Source organism: Bactrocera dorsalis, chromosome 4 (genome assembly GCF_023373825.1).
Source record: "Bactrocera dorsalis isolate Fly_Bdor chromosome 4, ASM2337382v1, whole genome shotgun sequence".
Classification (NCBI taxonomy): Eukaryota; Metazoa; Arthropoda; class Insecta; order Diptera; family Tephritidae; genus Bactrocera; species Bactrocera dorsalis.
The window spans coordinates 19,925,566-19,939,332 of NC_064306.1; the positions used below are offsets into that span (position 1 = coordinate 19,925,566).

At 42.0% G+C, this 13,767-nt stretch overlaps 1 protein-coding gene across 2 annotated transcripts in view; it reads left to right on the top strand.

Annotated features, from left to right (window-relative positions):
* Positions 1–11,983: 11,983 nt before the first annotated feature.
* The window catches only part of LOC105227408 (zinc finger CCCH domain-containing protein 18), a 32,515-nt gene continuing 30,731 nt past the window's right edge, over positions 11,984–13,767 (top strand). The window contains exons 1-2 of one of the 2 annotated variants that reach the window (XM_011206749.4): positions 12,099–12,324; positions 12,393–12,670. The gene's annotated coding sequence lies outside the window, so the exon portion shown is untranslated. Of the gene's footprint in view, positions 12,325–12,392; positions 12,671–13,767 lie in introns of both variants that reach the window. The other variant, XM_011206739.4, reaches the window with a different exon arrangement.

Consider the following 13,767-nt stretch of genomic DNA (forward strand, 5'->3'; position numbering starts at 1 on the left):
TTGAGGTACTCCACTGGAGATAGTGCAGCTCTCAGTGCCCTCGTCCGTCTCGTATAGCAATCTCCTATTTTGAAAATAGCTCATTATAATATTTATCAGATAATGAAGAGCGTGTATATTGTGTAGAGCTTTTATTATATTTACCCACTTTGCGGAGTTGAACGCATTCTTCACATCCAGGGTTTTAGCACGCAGTATTTTTTCCTACCACCTTTTCATCTTTTTCCACTTATTGCACATTTTGCAGTATCAACTACTTCTCTTAGTGCGTCAATAGTAGTAGATGTTCGCCTCTTCACAGAGCTTTTCGAAACAGCATCTCTTGCTACGGATAATCGGCGTCTAGCTGAGTGACAAAGCTTCCTCAGCAATTTCGTCGTTCCACCAGTATACCAGCTTTCGATTATTATAGTATCTCGTCCTGCGCATAGTTGCAACGCATGCTGCAACTAGTTCCTTCCGCACAGCGGATATTAAGTGGGCTGCGTTTTCGCCTGATGCCTTTGTTGCACTCCAGACGTTCTTAAAAACGTCAGTATCAAATTCCTTTTGTCGCCAACTTCGTTTTCGGGAGGTATTTCTCGGACAGTGTTCCGTTTCTTGGGAGAACGAAACTTCAGCAATTATAGCCATATGGTCACTATTTGTGTACATATCTGACACCTTCCACTTAGTATGCCCGCTAAGCACGTCGTTAGCAAACATTAAGTCTATTATTGAACCTTTATTTCCCTTTTGAAAGGTATTTTGTGCGCCACTGTTTAAAATCGTAAGGTTTGTTTGATTCAAAAATTCTAGAATGAGGCGACCACGATGATTAGTAATTCTGCTACCCCAAGCATTAGACCATGCGTTAAAATCTCCCGCTATTATTATCGGCGATTTGCTTCTGATTTCTAGAGATAACTCCAGGAGGAAATCTTCAAATTCGCTAATTGTTGCGCTAGGACGAGCATAACAGCTTACAAAATATATTCTTTCTATATTCGCTCACGTAAAGCCGTTATGGGGTTCGTTGGAACGTGATGTGAAGGCTTGACTTTTGCAGGCCCATGTTGCCGCTTTGCCACTTATATCTTTACTCCAAGTGCTTTCCGAACGTTGAGAATATTGTTCGCTTAATAGGGCGACATCTATGTTTTCTTCTAGCACCGTCTGTTTTAGAAGGTCTTGTGCTGCAGCGCAATGGTCGAGATTTAGTTGCAATATCTTCATTTTTCCGTTGACTTCAGCATATCTGCGTATTTAGGACAGGCCGTACTTAGAACGGAGTGCTCCCCTTTACAGAGCATACAACTTGGGGAATTTGTGCATGCCTTTGCCACGTGACCTGGGGTTCCGCAACTTGTACCAAGAGAAGGCCTATCAATGGGGCTGCAACATTTGTGTGCTAAATGTCCTAGTTGGAAGCACCTAAAACAACGAAATCGAGTAATAGGTGAAAATTCCTGAAGGCGGCAGATAGACCACCCGATCTTTACTTTGCCACACTTGAGTAAAATTTTGGCATCCTCAGCTCGTAGGCATATAAGAGCTATTTGAGTGCCAGTTCGAGTTTTCTGCAAATTTTTTATATTTTACTTTCCCAGGTTTCGGATCCCACACTCCTTCTGTAATGCCTTACAGATTTCCTCAGGGGTGGTTATCTCTAATGGTAATATTATGAGTTTTTGGCTGTATTACGGCCATCTCACCAATAACTCCTTCTAGGGTGCTTTCGAACGTGTCGGCTCTCTTTTCTGCTTGATTTTTTAGTTCAATTAGTAGGTCTCCTTTGAGGGCTTTTCTAATGTACGTCACATTTGAACCCAGTTCTTCAAGGCCTCTCTCACATTTTATTTTTTTCAGGATATCCGCATACGACGCTCCCTCCTTTTTTGTTAAGATTATAGCGTTTGGTTTCGATACGATTCTCTTCTCGATCGGTTTCTTTTTTCTAACGACGTCTACCCATTTCTCGCCTGCGGGGTTGTCTTCCAAACTGTCTTTGTGTATTTGTGTATTTGCTTGTATTTTATGACTCATGTTTTTCGGCTTCTTCGTTGGTGGCAAATATCCTAATATCTCACGAGGTCTCTTTGGGGCATTTTTATCACTTTGGATAGGGGATACCTGCGACGCCTTTCTCTTTTCAATGGGTTCTCTTGCTTTTCTGCCTTGTCATACAAGCTTGTGATACAGCTTACCAGATCACGCATAGCTTGGTTAATATGTCTCTGACCAGACATCATGCTTTCGAGCTCTTTAATTTTTTACCCAGTTTGCAGAAAATATTGGGATTTTCATTATTTTGACGCTGCTCAGATTTGCCATCTTTGCATGCTTGGTCGGCATTTTCGCATATTTTTGCTGATCCAGCGGCGGTGGGTTCTTCATGTTTGCCTTTTGAGGCGTTCTCAAGATTTTTGAGTTCCTCCGAAAAGGATTCTTTGGTGTGCATCCCAAACTGTTCTCAGAGGCCACAACTCTGCCAGAGAATAGTTGGGAATACCTGTCAGTGGGTACGTTCGGTCTTTGCCCTAACAAACCTTACTTATAGTTTGATGGTTGGCAATGCCGTAACCAAAGCAAAACGAAGAAAGAGAAAAAGGAAAAATAAAACCAAAAACAGCTGATAGACTAAATCAAAACGGCAAAAAAGATTTGAGTGCACGTTTTGACTCGCTGTTACGTGCGGAAATTCCTATTTAATTTTTGTATATAAATTTACCAAAAAAGGGGCCGGTAAGTGCCAAATAAATTCTATTGAAACCAAATCAAAGTACTTATCTAATTTTTGCTATTAGCATGCAATCAATCAAAAGTCCAGTTCCAGTCTCCCGGTAAGTCTCAAACAAAAATAAGCCAGCTCCCATTTTAAAAACCACAAATTCTTGCTCTTATTTTAGACCACTAGAAACAGTCTACTTTCACTGACTACTTTCAACCATTCTGTGTCCATAAGAACGTGTGTATTTCAATATTTGACAGATGTCATTTGCAGTCTGTCGCGGTCATTGCGTTCAGCACATGAGTGCGAGCGACGCACTCCCTCCGTTTTACCTGTTCCTTTCTTAAGAGCACATTGACAAAACTACTCGAAACTCTTGTGGGCGGTATTGTTCATACCTTTCTTAAAGTGGCCATACACCACACACATGTGCATTCGATCGGTATGTGTGCGATTGCGATTTACTCGTGTTCGGGCTTGTGCGCATACCAATCCATGTTCGCGAAAATGTTTGTTTTTTTACGATCGGTGTGCTACCGTCTTGTTTCGGACGGCATGCACGATTCATCCTACTCGCGCATGTGCCGCCATTGTTACCAAGAGCGGAACCTGCGGAGTAGTACGCCTACGTACTAAACCCTAACTCCGTCTCCTCACGCTATTTATTTCCTTGCGGGACCGCCGCTAGGCATTTCTTCGCAAGGATAGCTCTAGCCGGTTGGCTCTCTTTCTACGGATTTTCCAGCTCCAAGTTGATCGCTCGTCTTTCGCTATTTCTTTGCCATTCCTTCCTTCTAAGCTCTATTAGGACTGTCGCGCTCCATTCTCTAACAAACTTCCACACCTGCTGAGAACGTAGCATGTGTGGTACAATATTTTCAGGGGTTAGCCGCTCTGAGAGAAGTTGCTCTAGCTCCTCTCTTTCATCTTTATAACGGGGGCACAGAAAGAAAATGTGCCACGCGTTCTCATTCTCGCTTCCGCAGAAAGAGCAGTTAAACCCATCGTCATGTCCATATTTGTGTAAATATTCTCTGAAGCAGCCGTGCCCAGTCAGGAACTGCGTCAAGTAATAGTCAGTTTCTCCGTGATTTCTCTCTACCCATTCCTGCACGTTTCTGATCAACGTGTGTGTCCATCTACCTTTGGTTGTTTCGTCCCATCGTTTCTGCCACTCATTAAGGCTGGTTTGTCTTTTTTGTTGCTTCTCTTGTTTATTTAGTCGTCTGCCCGCGTTTTTTGTTTTGTCGTAAATTCTTTTTAGCTCCATCGCCATAATATCTGGAGGCATGATACCTGAAATAATTCCAGCCGCTTCGTGCGACACAGTCCGGAAAGCGCAAGCTACCCTGATTGCACTTAGCCGAACTACTGCTTTTGCCGTATTCGTATATGTTTTATTCAGCAATGCTTGTCCCCATATGGGTGCGGCGTACATCAGTACTGACTGGCTAACTTTTGCCAGAAGAGCGCGTCTATTTTGATTAGGTCCACCTATGTTGACCATGATTCGGGTTAGTGCAGCCATCACCTTTGCCGCTTTCTCGCAGGCTTTTGCGATGTGGGTCCGATAATTTAGCCTCGCGTCAATAATTACCCCCAGGTATTTCAACGATTGTTGCGTTGGGATATTGTATCCGTCGATGTTGAGCGTAGTCGTCTCTAACTTTTTTCTACTCGTTATTAGTACCGCTTCAGTTTTTTGGCCTGCCAACTGGAGCTTTGCCTTTGTGAGCCATTCTTTTATTTTTATCGCCACGTGGTTGCATAGATACTCTACATGTCTTATTTCTTTTCCCACTACCGTTACTGCTATATCATCAGCGCACCCGATTATTTGTATTTCTTTGGGCAGTGGAAGACGTAGCACACCGTCGTATAAGACATTCCACAGTAGTGGCCCTTGTACTGAGCCCTGTGGTACACCGCCTGTTATAATGTAGTTTTTAGGACCTTCTTCGGTGTCATATAGCAGTAATCTGTGCGAGAGGTAGCTAGGTATGATCTTCAGTAGGTAGAGTGGTGTCTTCTTTTGTTTCAGGGCGTCCATGATATGCGGCCAATAGACCGAATTGAAAGCATTTTTAACGTCGAACGTCACAACCGCGCAATATTCTTTGCTGCCATATAACCATCTGGTTCCTTCAATTGCCTTGCTTGCGATCTCTGTTAGCTTTTTTATGGCGTCTATTGTCGACCTGTGCCTTCGAAAGCCATACTGGTTTTCAGCTAATCCCGGTGGCTGTCTTTCTAGATGTTGCTCTAGCCGCGTACAGATTGTACGCTCCAGTATTTTCCCCATTGTGTCCAACATACATAGTGGTCGGTAGGAGCCTGGCTCTCCTGCTGGTTTATTTGGCTTTTGTATAAGCACTAGCCGCTGCTTTTTCCAAATCTTAGGGAATACTCCCTCCCGTAAGCATTGCGTATAGACTTCCGTAAATGGGGTGGGTTTATAGTTAATAGCGAGTTTTAGGGCCTTATTCCGTATGCCATCTATTTGTATTTTCGAATCTCTCTGCTGCTTCAATAGTTTCTTGTTCAGTAATTAGCGGTGCGTTTTTAGCTTCCTTTATTTGCTGCCTTTGTAGTAATTGCGTCGGAAAGAGCGTTTGGACAACCGTCTTTAGAAGTCTAGGGCATGTCCTTTATTGTCTTTAAACTTAGACATGACGATTTTGTATGCATCTCCCCACGGGTTTTCTTCGACCTTGTTGCATAGCTCTTTAAAACAACAGGCTTTGCTCTTCTTTATTGCTTTCTTCAGTTCGTTTCGTTTTCGTTTAAAGCGCTCGTTTAGCATTGCAAAATCTGCCGTTTGTCGTACCCTTTGACACTGGCGCCTAGCTTTGTGGCATTCACTTCTCAGGGCTTTAATAGTGTCATTCCACCAGTATGCGGGTTTCCTGTATGCGCCTTGTTTTTTCCTACACATCGCGGCACGCAGGCTTTACTGACATATTTGACTAGGCATTCAGCCTTCTGTTCTGTGTCCATAGCGTAGTTCGGATTAACATCTAACATTAATTTGTAGATATCCTCATCAAGTGTTTCGGCTTTCCAGCCTCTGGTTTGAACATTTTTACGAGCCTTAGGCATTTTGTGCGTTTTGCCGATTTCAAGCAGGATTGCTAAGTGGTCACTGTGTGTGTACAAGTCGCTGACTTGCCATGTACACGACCGCACTAGAGAGCTACTAGCGAACGTAATATCGATCACAGAGCCGCGGCCGTTTTTTCGAACGTCAGTACCGAAAAAGCCTTCAGAGGATTTCTCCTCGTCTGTTTGTGTACGCGCTGCCCCACTCCACTGCCCATGCATTGAAGTCACCTGCCACTATGTTCACTGTGGTGTTCGACACTTCTCGTACTAGGTTATCGATGATTCTTGCATATTCATCCTGTGCGATGCTTTGCGGGATGGAGCAACTATAAAAGTTTATTCCGCAGATTTTTGCCCGCGTGTAATAGACTTGTCCTGTTAATGGTATTTCCTGAAACACGTTTTCTCCACAGGCACAAATGGCCGCTTTGCCCGTTAGGTCGGAGGTCCACGTTGCTGCGCTAATGTTTTTATATTGTTCGCAGACTATTGTCACGTCGATTTTCTGCTCAAACACTGTATGCGTAAGTAGGTCTTGAGCTGCTTCGCAGTGGTTGAGGTTGAGCTGTTGGACTATCATATTTTGGCTCTTTTGCATGCTTCTTGGTAGAGAGGACATTTCTTGCTGCCTATCTGATGGTCAGACTTCTCTTTTCCATGTTTTTATACATGCACTGCAAGACGACTCCTTGCTGCATGTCTTTGCAAAGTGTCATTTTTCCCCACATTTGAGGCAGCACTGACTCCTATCATCTGAGTTTTTGTAGGTTCTCGCCAGGTGGCCATATTCCAAACATCGGAAGCATTTTTTAAGGTTTGGTTTCTCCCTAATTCAGCACACATGTGCGTCGTGTATGGCGCTGTGTGCACACAAAATCTCATTTTTCTCGTGTCCCCGAATAGGAATGATCGCGGACGAACAATTTTCCGCTAGCTTGTCGCACATATTCACTATTTGAAGAACGAACGAAAAAAGGATTTGTATGTCGTGTATGGCCACTTTTATGCACAGTTCGAATGTGTAGCAATTCGTACAATAAAAGTTTCTGTTTCTAATTATTTCAATGTTTTGAAGTTTTGGGTTGTTGCGACTTCCTGTGTATAGTGATGAAAATTGTATGAAATGTTTACAAAGTATTTAAAAAGCAACAACCATAGAATTCTGCATGGACTGATCGGATTTGTATGATCCACTGAAAATATAATGTTTTATGTTATTTGTATTCAGAAACTGTCTGAAATTAATGAATCCTGTGATTTCTGTTCCTGAGTTTTATGAGGGTCTCTTTTGATCTTTCTATATCGTTTTCAACTAGTCTTGATCTTAATATATTTCAATTTAAATCGTGGCTAAATCTCTTTTATTTCCACATATATTAAACATGGGACTTTTTACTTTAATGTATCTTCACTTCGTTTAACTTTTAGCGAACTATTATGAACAAGAACATAAAGAAGGGTAAATTTTAGAATACCATCCCCCGATTTCGAGTTAAAATGTGTATGTACGGCAGTGATGCCCAAACGCACACTAACAAACTATGTGCTTGTGTTGGAGTATGAAAGAGCTTGCTGCTACACCCCAAAAAATAAAAACTTTAGTATTAATTAATATAAAAAAATTTGAAAGTGATTCGACAACTTTTACAAAATTGTGAAATTAATGAAATTCCTTATTAATTTTTTATCAATTACAAAAATAAAGACAATTCACGTGTCAAAAAGAAATTAAAATTCAAAAAATTTTAAATATTGAATTTATGTTGAAGTTTTCACATAAACGACTGTATCAAAAGACTAAAAATCAATATTTTCATGGTTTTGAACCAAAATTGTTAATCAGCGCGCACATACAAATTACATGCGTAGCAGTCAACAGTCGTTGATCAAGTAAATTTTCAAATGCACATTAATTTTCCACAATGTATAGAGAGCGCTTGACTAATACGTGTGAGCGAATCTGTGAGAGAGCAATAAAGTCGGCCGCCCGCGGGCTAGGTAAAAGGCTTCACTGATGTACGGATAGATAAGGTTCTCTAGATCAAGCAAATATATGTACAAGTATATCTTCTTCTTTACTGGCGTAGACACCGCTTACGCGATTATAGCCGAGTCAGCAACAGCGCGCCAGTCGTTTCTTCTCTTCGCTACGTGGCGCCAATTGGATATTCCAAGCGAAGCCAGGTCCTTCTCCACTTGGTCCTTCCAACGGAGTGGAGGTCTTCCTCTTCCTCTGCTTCCCCCGGCGGGTATAGCGTCGAATACTTTCAGAGCTGGAGTGTTTTCGTCCATTCGGACAACATGACCTAGCCAGCGTAGCCGCTGTCTTTTAATTCGCTGAACTATGTCAATGTCGCCGTATATTTCGTACAGCTCATCGTTCCATCGAATGCGATATTCGCCGTGGCCAACGCGCAAAGGACCATAAATCTTTCGCAGAACTTTTCTCTCGAAAACTCTCAACGTCGACTCATCTGTTGTTGACATCGTCCAGGCCTCTGCACCATATAGCAGGACGGGAATTATGAGTGACTTATAGAGTTTGGTTTTTGTCTGTCGAGAGAGGACTTTGCTTCTCAATTGCCTACTCAGTCCGAAGTAGCACCTGTTGGCAAGAGTTATCCTGCGTTGGATTTCAAAGCTGACATTGTTGGTGGTGTTTACGCTGGTTCCAAGATAGACGAAATTATCTACAACTTCAAAGTTATGACTGTCAACAGTGACGTGAGTGCCAAGTCGCGAGTGCGACGACTGTTTGTTTGATGACAGGAGATATTTCGTCTTGCCCTCGTTCACTGCCAGACCCATTTGCGTTGCTTCCTTGTTCAGTCTGGAGAAAGCAGAACTAACGGCGCGGGTGTTGAGACCGATGATATCAATATCATCGGCATACGCCAGCAGCTGTACACTCTTATAAAAGATTGTACCTGCTCGATTAAGTTCTGCAGCTCGAACTATTTTCTCCAGCAGCAGATTGAAGAAATCGCAGGATAGGTAGTCGCCTTGTCTGAAACCTCGTTTGGTATCGAACGGCTCGGAGAGGTCCTTCCCGATCCTGACGGAGCTTTTGGTCCCGCTCAATGTCAGTTTACACAGCCGTATTAGTTTTGCGGGGATACCAAATTCAGACATTGCGGCATAAAGGCAGCTCCTTTTCGTACTGTCGAAAGCAGCTTTAAAATCGACGAAGAGGTGATGTGTGTCGATTCTCCTTTCACGGGTCTTTTCCAAGATTTGGCGCATGGTGAATATCTGGTCGGTTGTTGATTTACCAGGTCTGAAGCCACACTGATAAGGTCCAATCAGTTTGTTGACGGTGGGCTTTAATCTTTCACACAATACGCTCGATAGAACCTTATACGCGATATTAAGGAGGCTAATCCCACGGTAGTTGGCGCAGATTGTGGGGTCTCCTTTTTTATGGATTGGGCATAGCACACTTAAATTCCAATCGTTGGGCATGCTTTCGTCCGACCATATTTTACAAAGAAGCTGATGCATGCTCCTTATCAGTTCTTCGCCGCCGTGTTTGAATAGCTCGGCTGGCAATCCATCCGCCCCCGCCGCTTTGTTGTTCTTCAGGCGGGTAATTGCTATTCGAACTTCTTCTTGGTCGGGCAATGGAACGTCTTTTCCATCGTCATCGATTGGGGAATCGGGTTCGTCTTCTCCTGGCGTTGTGTGTTCACTGCCATTCAGCAGGCTGGAGAAGTGTTCCCTCCATAATTTAAGTATGCTCTGGGCATCGGTGACTAGATCACCTTGGGGGGTTCTACATGAGTATGCTCCGGTCTTGAAACCTTCTGTAAGCCGCCGCATCTTTTGGTAGAATTTTCGAGCATTACCCCTGTCGGCCAGCTTATCAAGCTCTTCGTACTCACGCATTTCGGCCTCTTTCTTTATCTGTCTACAAATGCGTCTCGCTTCCCTCTTCAACTCTCGGTATCTATCCCATCCCGCACGTGTTGTGGTCGATCGTAACGTTGCGAGGTAGGCAGCCTGTTTTCTCTCCGCTGCGACACGGCACTCCTCGTCGTACCAGCTGTTCTTTTGCACCTTCCGAAAACCAATGGTTTCGGTTGCAGCTGTACGTAAGGAGTTTGAAATGCCGTCCCACAGTTCCCTTATACCGAGTTGTTGACGAGTGCTCTCAGAGAGCAGGAGTGCAAGCCGAGTAGAAAATCGCTCGGCTGTCTGTTGTGATTGCAGCTTCTCGACGTCGAACCTTCCTTGTGTTTGTTGGCGTGCGTTTTTTGCGGCACAGAGGCGGGTGCGAATCTTAGCTGCAACAAGATAGTGGTCCGAGTCGATGTTAAGACCTCGGAGCGCACGCACATCTAAAACACTGGAGACGTGTCTTCCGTCTATCACAACATGATCGATCTGGTTGGTAGTTTTTCGATCCGGAGACAGCCAGGTAGCTTGATGAATCTTCTTATGCTGGAATCTAGTACTACAGATAACCATATTTCGGGCCCCGGCGAAGTCGATCAGCCTCAACCCATTTGGGGATGTTTCCTCGTGGAGGCTGAATTTACCGACCGTAGTGCCAAAGATACCTTCTTTGCCCACCCTGGCGTTGAAGTCGCCAAGCACGATTTTGACATCGTGGCGGGGGCAGCTCTCATAAGCGAGCTCCAAGCGCTCATAAAAGTCATCTTTGGTCACATCGTCCTTCTCTTCCGTCGGGGCGTGGGCGCAAATCAGCGATATGTTGAAGAACCTCGCTTTGATGCGGATTGTGGCTAGACGTTCATTCACCGGAGTGAATGATAGTACTCGGCGACGGAGTCTCTCTCCCACCACGAATCCAACACCAAACTTGCGCTCCTTTATATGGCCACTGTAGTAAATGCCACAAGGACCTACTCGTCTTTGTCCTTGTCCCGTCCATCGCATTTCTTGGACGGCGGTGATGTCAGCCTTTATTTTCACGAGGACATCAACCAGCTGGGCAGCGGCACCTTCCCAATTAAGGGACCGGACATTCCAGGTGCATGCCCTCAATTCGTAGTCCTTATTTCGTTTTCCATGGTCGTCATCAAAAGGGGGGTCTCTCATCCGAGGCTGGTTGTTGCTATTCGCTGGGGTTGTTTTTTTACGTGGCGGGTCCCAAGCCCAGCGCACAACCCTATGTAGGGGATATTTCGCCTTCTCACGTTAGCTCGCCTTCAAACGGATGTTCTTAGGCTACCCAGAGGATACTTGGTCAAAGACCGGAAGTTGTGAGCTGCTTGAGTCATATGTAAAAGAATCGTTTCTGGCCACTCCCAAGTGAATGGCGATCAGAGAACTTTCCTCACTTGCGTGAACTTCTACATATGACTCCATCCTCCAATCAAGTATATACATATACATATATGTAGTTGCCGGCGGCTTATGGTTTTTGTGATATTTGTATTTAAATTTCAAAAATTCAATTATTTAAAAAGCGAATTTATAATGAAATCTACACCTATATTTTTAATTTTTACATCCACTAACACTTTACTGCTTCGTTTCTAACAATTTATTTTATTTTAAATTGTGTAAAAATAATTTGTATTCAATATTTAACTTTCGTTCAATTATTTTTGTCCAAATAATAACAAAAGGGTTGCATTCTAACTAATAATCAGAGTTACCTTATTTTACAAAAGAACCGAAAGAAATAATGAAAACAATAAATACCCCAATGACATTAAATAAATAACATATTAGTTTGCCGCATAGAATTCGTTTCTGCATTGGCGGCCTTCCCGCGCTTCAATTAACTAATCCTGGTCGGGCCAATACCTGGGTGTGCTCAGTTCTTTCGCGTTGAACTCCTTTTAGCGTTGGCCTTCGGCCGCGCTTCAAAAAAATAACCCTGGCCGATCCAACATAATGAAAATGCTGAACAATTTTGAATTACTCATCACATAATGATTCTTGTATTGACTGCATAATCTTTTTTTTGTTTATTTTTACTCCATTACAAAATATGGTAACAATAATTTTTTGCTTGTCTGCAACCATTTTCTTAATGATTAATGAATGGATTTTAACTAAAGTTTAATATGGAATTAAAGTTATATTTGCACAATTTAATATAAAATAAATGGTTAGAAACCGTACATAGCTATCAGGGGATACTATTCCAAATCCCAGCCCACAAAGAATGTTGCTCGAATAATAGCAATTCTGTGCCTTTCGTCTTTTCTGCTCTATAATGATAGATTAGGGCGACAAAAGTCGTTATATGTGAACAGGCACTAGTGTAGCGAATTTAAGTTTGTGATTGGTAGCACTGATTACCAAATCAATTGAACTAAGCAACCCTGAGATTGAAGAGAAGCCATGTTTTTAAACTAACAATGCGAATAGCACTATTTTAGTTTGGCTTGAGAAAAACTAGAAAACGTCCAGTTTTTGATCTATTGAGAAGAGCAGTTACCAACAAATTATTTTGTCGTAGTTTTGTTGGGAAATAACAAAACTGTTATTTCATATAACTCGTCTGAAAAATTGGTCTAGTTATTAAGACGCTCCAGGTAAGGATTCATCGAAGGTTTTCACCGATTTTTAAATAAAGATTTAGTAAAATATATACGATTTGCAGAGATACGTAATACTTACAACCAAGTTGAATATGTAAAAATAAATGAACTAAAGTATTGTCTTAAATGCTTCAAGTTAAATTTGCGGTGTATTATGTGCGTTTGTGAAAAATCGAGAACAGTCAAGTCGTGAAAATAGTATATCTGTGGTTAGTAAAAGTGCAGTGTAAAAAGTGTTCATCGGTATTACGCGCCGGTTTTATAATGAAGGTTATGACAATTAAAAGGGAGATATTCAATAAGTGGCATAAAGAAGACATTGTTTTATATGATTTTAAAGGTAAGAATTGATAATAGACTCCATGGGTATTTTGCTTGATATATGCGAATTTACTCTTCAAACCAAAAAAATAATAACCAATAATAAAACCAACAAATGCAGTATAGATCTGATTTGGATATTGTTGTTACTCATCTGGAAAAACTGAATAATGTTATATATGTAGTTGTAGTTACGAGTTTTTTGTCTTTCGTGAGCGCTTTATTGGTTAAATTTTAGAATAGCATCTCCCAATTGCTTAAAATGGGTGTGTACGAATAGAGGAGGTCCTCCAGATCAAGAAAATATAAACATATAGTATATACAGTGGCGGACAAAAGTCTACATACACCCCCTGTTTTCTTCGATGTGAGAGTACAAAAACTTTTTAGAAAAATGTGTTGATACAGTTTTATTCTAATCTTCTTTCTAATAACAACAAACTTAAAAAATCCGTTAATTAATATGAAACTACAAATTTATGGAATAAAAACTCAAATATTGTGTTGACGAAAGTCTACATGCAGTACAAAAACATCTTAGTTCAGTGCGAAAAACTTTACAAAATGCTAGTTATTAAGACGATTTAGTATTTAGTTGGGCCCCATTGGCATCTATAACTGCTTGAAGACGCCGTGGCATTGATTCTGCTAAATTTGTCAACGCTGCAGATGTAATGCTGTTCCAAGGTCCCAATATGCGCTCTTAGAGTATAGCAGAGCTAGAAATTTGGTGCTTTCTAATTCTACGCTCCAAAATCTCCCAGACATGTTCAATAATATCCATATTTGGACTTTGAGTGTTGTATTTTATTGCCTTGGAGTATAATAAAGCAACCAGTCCTTAACAATTTGCGCCGCATGTATCGGATCGTTATCTTGTTGTAATATCCAACCGGAACCGAGCCCTAAATTATCCACCAAAGGCTTCAAATTGTGTTCCAACAGATACTTATACCTATAACCGTCCATTTCATCTTCAATATAGTCCAACTTTCTATCTCCAGAGGCCGCAACAGCTCCCCAAACCATTACGCTGACGCCACCGAGCTTCACAATTGATACTACGTTCTTCGGTTCAAGCGTGGCGTTAGTTTTCCTTCAAATTTTAGCCCTTAC